The 8,184-nt window shown below is 43.1% G+C and overlaps 1 long non-coding RNA gene across 2 annotated transcripts in view; it reads left to right on the forward strand.

Moving 5' to 3' along the window:
* LOC140850584 (uncharacterized) overlaps nt 1–7,443 on the forward strand; it is a 156,391-nt gene extending 148,948 nt beyond the window's left edge. For both annotated transcript variants that reach the window (XR_012133525.1, XR_012133526.1), the window contains exons 5-6: nt 3,141–3,299; nt 7,292–7,443. This is a non-coding gene — a long non-coding RNA (uncharacterized lncRNA). The remainder of the gene's footprint in view (nt 1–3,140; nt 3,300–7,291) is intronic.
* The last annotated feature ends 741 nt before the right edge of the window (nt 7,444–8,184 follow it).

Here is an 8,184-nt window from a genome sequence, read left to right on the forward strand (position 1 = left end):
CTCTCCAAACCAAAACAACAGCAGCAACAATGAGAGAGGGAACAGAAACAAAGAGAAAAAAAAAAGGAAAAAAAAGGAAAAAACAAGCGATTTTTTTTTTTTTTTTTTTTTTTGTCCTCAGGTGCCGCTCCCAGGCACCCGCTCACTGGTCCTGCTGCCCTGTCTCCCTAGCACCAGGGTCCCTGTCCTTTCAAGGCTTCCAAAAAGCACCCACCCACCGGTCCCGCAGGGAAGGAACGCTCAATATTCTTTGTCCTCAGGCACTGGTCCCACGCACCCGCTCACCAGTCCCGCCGCCCTGCCTCCCTAGCACCGGGGTCCCTGTCCCTTCAAGGCTTCCAAAAAGCACTCGGCAAAAAGAGAGAAAAAAAAGGGGAAAAACGCGCGATTTCTTCCGTCCTCAGGTGCTGGTCTCAGGCACCCACCCACCGGTCCCACAGGGAAAAATGCGGGATATTCTTTGTCCTCAGGTGCCGGTCCCAGGCACCCGCTCACCAGTCCCGCCGCCCTGCCTCCCTAGCACCGGGGTCCCTGTCCCTTTTAGGCTTCCAAAAAGCACTCGCAGAAAAGAGAAAAAAAAAAGGGGAAAAACGCGCGATTTCCTCTGTCCTCAAGTGCCGGTCTCAGGCACCCGCCCACCGGTCCCGCAGGGAAAAACGGGGGATATTCTTTGTCCTCAGGTGCCGGTCCCAGCCACCCGCTCACCAGTCCCGCCACCGTGCCTCCCTAGCACTGGGGTCCCCGTCCCTTCAAGGCTTCCAAAAAGCGCTCGCCAAAAAGAGAAAAAAAAAAAAAAGGGGAAAAACGCGCGACCTCCTCCGTCCTCAGGCACCGGTCTCAGGCACCCGCCCGCTGGTCCCGCAGGGAGAAACGCGGGATATTCTTTGTCCTCCGGCGCCGTTCCCAGGCACCTCTTCACCAGTCCCGCCACCCTGCCTCCCCAGCAACGGAGGCCCGTCCCTCTAAGGCTTCCAAAAAGCGCTCGCCAAAAAAAAAAAAAAAAAAAAAAAAAACCGCTCCGGTTTCTCTCCACCCGCCGGGAGCCGGGGGGAGGGGCGCTCGGGTCCCGCCGGGCTGGGGCTTGTATCTTACCCCCTTCACAAGGCGCTGGGTTCTTGCAGGTGTGGATGTGGTCTGGATGTTGTCCTGTGTCCTGTGGTCTCTATTTTAGGAAGATTTTTCTTTGTTATATTTTCATAGCTCTATGTGTTTTTGGGAGGAGATTTCCACTGCTCTACTCACGCCGCCATCTTGGCTCCGCCCTTGGTTGTTCTATTTTTAATTATCTTGTGGAAATTCCATATCAATTTCCAAGAATTTACATACCCAACAGTGCATGAAGGCTCCATTTTTTTCCACATCATCATTAACACTTACTGTTTCTCGTGTTTTTGATACTATACTAGTCATCCAGACATTGTGGGGTTGGTATCTCATTATGGTTTTGATTTGTATTTTCCTGATGATTTGTGAGATTCAGCATCCTTTCACATATCTGGTGGCCATTTGGACATCTTTGGTATTGATCAGATTCTCTGCCCACTTTTTATAATAATTTTTTTTTTTTTGCTATTGAGTTGTGTGAGTCCTTCATGTATTTTGGATATTAGCCCCTTATCAGATAGATATGATTTGAAAATATTTTCTCTCCTTTGTTAGGTTGCCTTCCCATATTGCTGATGGTGTCCTTTGCTGTGCAGAACCTTTTAGTCTGATGTCGTCTCACTTATTTGTGTTTCCCTTGTTGCCCAGGAAGATTAGATCAGAATGTCTGGGGTTGAAGCTGAGTGACGGTGATATGTCTCTCACATGATTCTTGCTAATGTTTGAGAACTATTGCTCAGGAAATAGGAGGATGTCTCATCTTCCTGGTTGGTCTCAGACTTTCAGTAGTTCCTCATGATAGCATTCATGATGTCCATAACTTATATAGCTACAAGGCATGCTGTGAAATCAAAGCAGGCACCCGTCAGGGAAGGGGGAAGCCAGGAGCAGGCATGGCCAAGGTCAGTAGAAACAATCTGACTGTAGAGCTCAAACCTGTTTCTACAGGGTGTGAGAAACTCTAGCTTCATTTGGAAAAGCTACAAATTATCCCAGCCATAACTGACTTATTCCCATCCTTCAGTCCAGATGTCATTTCTTCGACACTATCTCAACCCTTATTATTTCCTTCACAGTATTTATTCAAATCTAGAATCTTCTTACCTTAAGTTATCTTGTTTGTTTATTTGCTAGTGTTTTTTCTACTTACTCAACTGGAATTTGACTTCCATAAAGTCAGAGCTTCTGCTTTCCTCAGGACAGGCACCATAGAATCCACAAGGCCAAGTGTATGCCTGGCATCTTGTGCCAAGGGATCACAGCAGTGGTCTGGTGGGGGGGTGAGGGAGGCCTTGGAGTGGCGACCTCCTGGTGGTGGCCTTAGAGCAGACATCAGACAGGGTGGCAGGGTGGGGTGCTTCATGTTGCTTGAAGTCAAACTTGAGCAATCTTGTGGGCATATGAGAGCCAAGCAGGTGGGGTCCCTGGCAGGGCTTGGGTCGCAGCAGAAGTCTGAGTCTAGATGGAGGAAATATAATAGAGATTATGGGAAATATGAACCTTATTGTCCAATAACATGCCAGACTCTGGATCTAGGTAACATTTCCTTATGCCCATGACTGGGTAGTTTGTGCCTACGTGTTCTGTTTGGCTGGGTCAAGACCAGTTAAAGAATGGGCAGCATGGAGTCTGAAGGGCATAGTTGACAGTGTTTGACCAATAAGAAAACACCTCAAAGTCATCCTTTTCCCTGGGAGTAGAGGAAAACACAAAATAGATCATGTTAGCCTCCCAAAAACAAAAATATACTTTGTTTCATGGATAGTAAACATAGAAAAGAGGGCATAAGACCAATGATTTCAAAGAAACTTAAGACAAAATCAGGATTGTTATCCCTGAGAGATGTGAGTTGGGATAGCTGAGAGTATTCCTAATGTAACCATCTCATGATGATTGGGAGGAAGCTTTTTCTGCCCCCTCAGAGACTGTCCCCTGGGATATTTGGGAGTCTGAAGACTGATACTGGGGAATTTCTGTGGGCATTAGTAATACTCCTTTACTTTTGGTGACAAGGATTCTTTATTCTCCTTCTTTAGAGATTCCTGTGTCCCTGGCTCCTACTCTTGATGAAGGTACCTGGAGCAGGTGGTGTAAAAAATGTCCTTGGCCCAGGTACTGAAATGTCTTCCACAAATGTTGAAGTACCACATCAGATGTTTTAATGTCATCGTGTCTCAGCAACAGAATTTTGAAAGGTTCGAATTCTGCCTCTAATCTCTAACTCTTTTCTGCCTCTAAAGATTTATTGTTGGAGATTTCAATGTAAAATGAATACATGCTCATTAAAATATTTGGAAAATATAGTCAATTAGAGAGGCAAAAATAAGCATAAGTAATGCTACCACCCTCAAACAACTGCCACTAATATTTTGGCTTATTGCCATCCTGCCTTTTTATTATGAATAGCTTTAAATATTTTTTGTCTGCTTTACATAACAGTAATCATGCTGTATACACAATTTCATCCCTAAGTATAAAATTACAATGATAACATAGCAGAAGTTTTTTCTATGTTATTATAAGCATAGAAAACAGTTGTGTATACCACAGCTGATTTAATCATTTCCCTACTGTTGGACATTTAGGTTGTATGCAATTTTTGAATAATGCCGTGATGCACATCTTTGTAAATAAAACATTTACCATATTGGAGAATTCTTTATGTTGTGTAGGTTTCATGAAAATGGAACTAGTGTTCAGGTATGTAAATCACCTTTACCAGTAGCTGATGAGGCAGCTTTGCACAAATCAGAAAGAGGCACCCTTTCCTTCAACACTGGGCTGCTGTCTATGGGAAAATTGTCTCAATAACTACACTGCAATTCTTGCATGGTGAATAGTGCCCCCTGGGGTTATGCAAAGCACAATTTGTACAGACTTAAGTGGCAGACTTGCTGTAAATATTTCCAAGATTCCGAATTCCTTTCCAAAATTGTTATGGTGTATAGTCATCACCTAACAGTCATGCATGAGTTTGCCATTTTACTTTGCTTGTCAGTATGGAGAATTATTTTAATTATTCTAATTTGATGGAATAAAATGACACTTTTGTTTATTTATATTTATTTAGTTACCTCTGAGGGTTCTTTCATTTTTTTATTGTAGTATAGATGATACAGAATAATTGGTTTCAGATGTGCACAACAGTGATTTTATAATTATATAAATTATGAAATGTCATTTTGTTTCAATTTTCTTTAAAAACAAAAATCTCCACCTTTACCAGAGATAGTTTTTTCTTTCTGTTTTTCGACAAAGGAAGGTTAAGCAGAGATAGTTCTTTTTCTTTCTTTCTGTTTTTCAACAAAGAAAGGTTAAGCAGAAGTTGATAACTGAACCCAGATCTGGCTCCCCAATTAGACAGAAGGGTTTCGTTGCACATGTCCAAGACTTGTGATTTCAATTGCTGTGGCTGGGAAAATGTGTAATTGGCTCCTCCTGCTTCCAACCTTCCCTTCCAAGAAGGTTTCCTCCTGCTCTTCTGTCACTTCCAGTCTTACACAGGGAAGCACTGGGATGCTCCCTAAGGGGTCCAGACCAAGAGGGTCTTGGCATGATCTGATCTGATGGAAGTTCTCTCCTTGGTCATCTGCATACCAGAATGTGAGATCTTGGAGGCTTACCAAAGTGAATTCTGTGTGAAAAATCTCTTAACCCTGAACCACTGCTGAGACCTCCTGTCTAGAATTCTGTATTACGATTCTCCAAAGAAAGAGAAGAAATAAAATATATACATGTGTAACACACACACACACGGGATTGGGTCATACAATTATGGAGACCAAGAAGTTCCAGGAGCTGCCATCTGCAAGCTAGAGAACAAGGAAATCCTCTGGTATAATTCAGCCCAAGCCTGCAGGCTGCAGAACCAGCAGAGCTGATGACGGAGCACAGGAGAAGATGGGTGTCCCAGCTCAAGCCAAGAGAACAACATTGCCCTTCCTCTACCTTTTCTATTCCTGTTCTCAAAAGATTGGATGATGCCCACTGCCTTTGTGAGGGGATGTTCTTTACTCACTCTGCTGATTTAAGTGCTAATCCCTTCTGGAAAATACCTTCAGAGACACATCAGAAATACTGTTTTCCAGCTCTCTAGGCCCCCCTTAGCCCAGTCAAGCTGACACATAAAGTTACCATCACAGGCTGATAAGGCCATGGTCTGCCTGTGAAGCTTTACAGAAGCCCTGGTCCCACTAAAAAGCAGTGTGTCATGCCTGCCTCCACTCTGTGAGATCTCTCATAGTGCTTATAATTTCTTTACCCAACAAATGTTTATGAGTTCTCTCTGTTCCAGGAATGGCTCTAGATACTATATACAGCTGCCAGCAGGAACAAGCAAGCTCCCTGCCCTCTAGAGCTTTTAGGAATCAGGAAGGCAGAAAATGAACAAGTAATCAAATAGATGAATGAATAAATGAATAAACTCTAAAAGGCAACGTGCTCTTGTGTGACTGAGGGTGAGGGTGCTTTAGAGCAGGTAGTCAGGGAAGGCTTTTTTTGGGAGACAACACTTGAGTTGAGACCTGAATGACCTTCATGACAAGATATATGAGGAAGGAAGGAACTAGTATCTATGAAGACATTGCCAGTTTCTTCAGGAATATAATTTTATTTCACTCACATGACAAGGTGAAGGTGGTACCCTGATAACAGAGATTAAGTAACCTGCCCAAGGTCTTGCAGCTTGTAAGGGTCAGGGCCACATTACTGTTCATGTGGGTGTGAGTCCAAAGCTTGTGCCCTTCCCATGAAACCACATCACATATGAAAGGGAACTTATAGGCCAGAAACTGAGTAGCTGCAGCTTGGGAACTGGAAAGGGAGAGCAAAAACAAGAATAAGAATTAGTCCCTCCCTTTTCATTTTTTGGGATTGTAATTGGAATGGATCTTGGTGGGAAAGACTGGCGTGGTGGATAGAGGAACATAATTTACAAGTTTAGGAAATCTCTCTGTGATCCCCTCAACTTCCAGAAATAATCAGCCTCCACTAAAGAGCGATTTCTCTTTGTCATCTTGGCCATCGGTAAATAGAAGCCTCTGTCCTACAGCAAGATACAAACTGGAGAAGGCTGGACCCTCCCAAAGGCCATTTTAACCTGTCTGGCAAAGTTGAGACCTGTTGGAGCTCTTTTGGCTGTGAGCTGATTCCAGAGTTCTCTTGGGTTGGAAATATATGCTTCTGGAAGAATGGGGGATGAAATAACCATTCCAGAGACTATCAACAGAGCTCTCAATCCCTGATCTCTTTGCTAAGTGCACTGTGTCTTTATTAATGTTTTCTGACACCAAATGTGGGAAGGAAAGCAGTAAGACCCTTTGGCTGGACAGGTTCTGTGGCCAATTTAAGAGATGAGCATCCCAGAGATTGATTGAGCTGGGGCCCAGCCCTGTCCGGGGGAATCTTTGACAGCTTAATTGTGTTCTTACTCAGTCACCCACAATGAATGCATCTTTCTGGCAAAGCAGGTTTCTTCCATAAGGAGACTAACAGTGCAGATTGCTATCGCCAGAGCCTGCCAAAGTCTGCTCTAAATTGTTCCTGAACCAGTGATAATAAACCAAATTGATACAGATAAGCACCAATTTGCAGAAATGTGTGGTGTCCAATGGATGGATGCTTTTGACTTGGGGAGTCGAGGCAAATGTATGATAAATGTCAGATTTGCAGGGAAGGAACTTCAGGTTATCTTGTGGGACAGCAGGAGAGTCTACCCTAAAAGATACTGATTTGTTCCATTCTTTAAATTACTCTAGTCTTTCACATCATGGTTTGTATTTTTGGCAATATGCTCCAGTGGCCTCAACAAGTTCGCAGTCTTGGGAGCCATGGCTCTTTCAGAGGCTAAACAATTGAGTTCCTGGGTGAGTAAGACTGAGGCCTGGGAGGCAGCAATACATTTTGATTCTGTCTTGCAACAGGGATGTGCAGTGGAAGCTGAAACTAAAAGTCCCCTTGGAAAGAAGGGTTGGGATTAGGCCAGCGTGGTTTGGATTCACACTGTGTGTTTCCGTACTTGTTAAGTACTCAGACCCTGTTCTGAGCACTAGCACAGGAAAATGGGATTGAGAGCTCCTACCCCAGTTGTCCAGATCCTAAGAGTTTAGTAAGTCAGATTTGTGGGGACACCATACCTTGAGGAGAAAGTAAGTGTTGTCCCCTGCTTTTTCTTCCTTTTCTCCTTTAGTTTGTGTGCTCTCATTACCTTCTTTTTAAAAATAAAGACTATTATTTCACTGCTGATGCTACTCTACTGGCTTTGAAGACAGAAGTGGCCACAGATGCAGGCAGAGGTTGGGAAAGGCAAGTAGACATATTGTGTGTTTGATGGACACAAGGATTCAGTTCAAGAAGATAAAGAAGTTCTGGAGATGGATGGTGGTGATGGATGCCCAACAATGTGATATACTTAATGCCATTGAGCTGTGCTCCTAAAAGATGATAAAAATGGCAAATTTTACCTTACATATAATTCACTGCAATTAAAGAAAGCCAAAGAAACAGATTCTTCTCTAAAGTTTCCAGAAAAAAGGCAGCCTTGTCAAGATCTTGATTTTAGCTGTCAGACTTCTGACCTCCAAAACTGTCACATAAGTTTGTACTGTTTAAATCTTAAGTTTGTGGTAATATGTTATAGCAGCAAGAGGCAACTAATGCAATACCCTTTGCTCAGCTTTCCCTAATCTTACATGAACAAAGTACAATTACTCAAACTAAGAAATGAACATTGGTACAATACTGTTAACTTTAGACCATATTCAGATCTCTCATTTTTTGCTAATGCTCTTTTTCTGTTCCATAATCCAAGCCAGGCTACCACATTGTGTTTAGGTGTCATTTCTCTTTTGTCTGCTCCAATCCATGACAGTTTCTCAATCTTTTGCTTTTATGACCTTGCCACTTTTGAAAAGTATTAGTCAAGTATTTTGTAGACTATATATCAGTTTAGGTTTGTCTGATGTTTTCTCACGATTAGAGCAAAGTTTGGTTTTGGGGGAGAATATCACAGACATAATGTGCCCTCCCCATCACATCATATCAGAGGATATCATGTAATATCATGGGGTGTTGTTACAGGCA

The sequence above is a fragment of the Manis javanica genome, chromosome 7, assembly GCF_040802235.1.
Source record: "Manis javanica isolate MJ-LG chromosome 7, MJ_LKY, whole genome shotgun sequence".
NCBI lineage: Eukaryota > Metazoa > Chordata > Mammalia > Pholidota > Manidae > Manis > Manis javanica.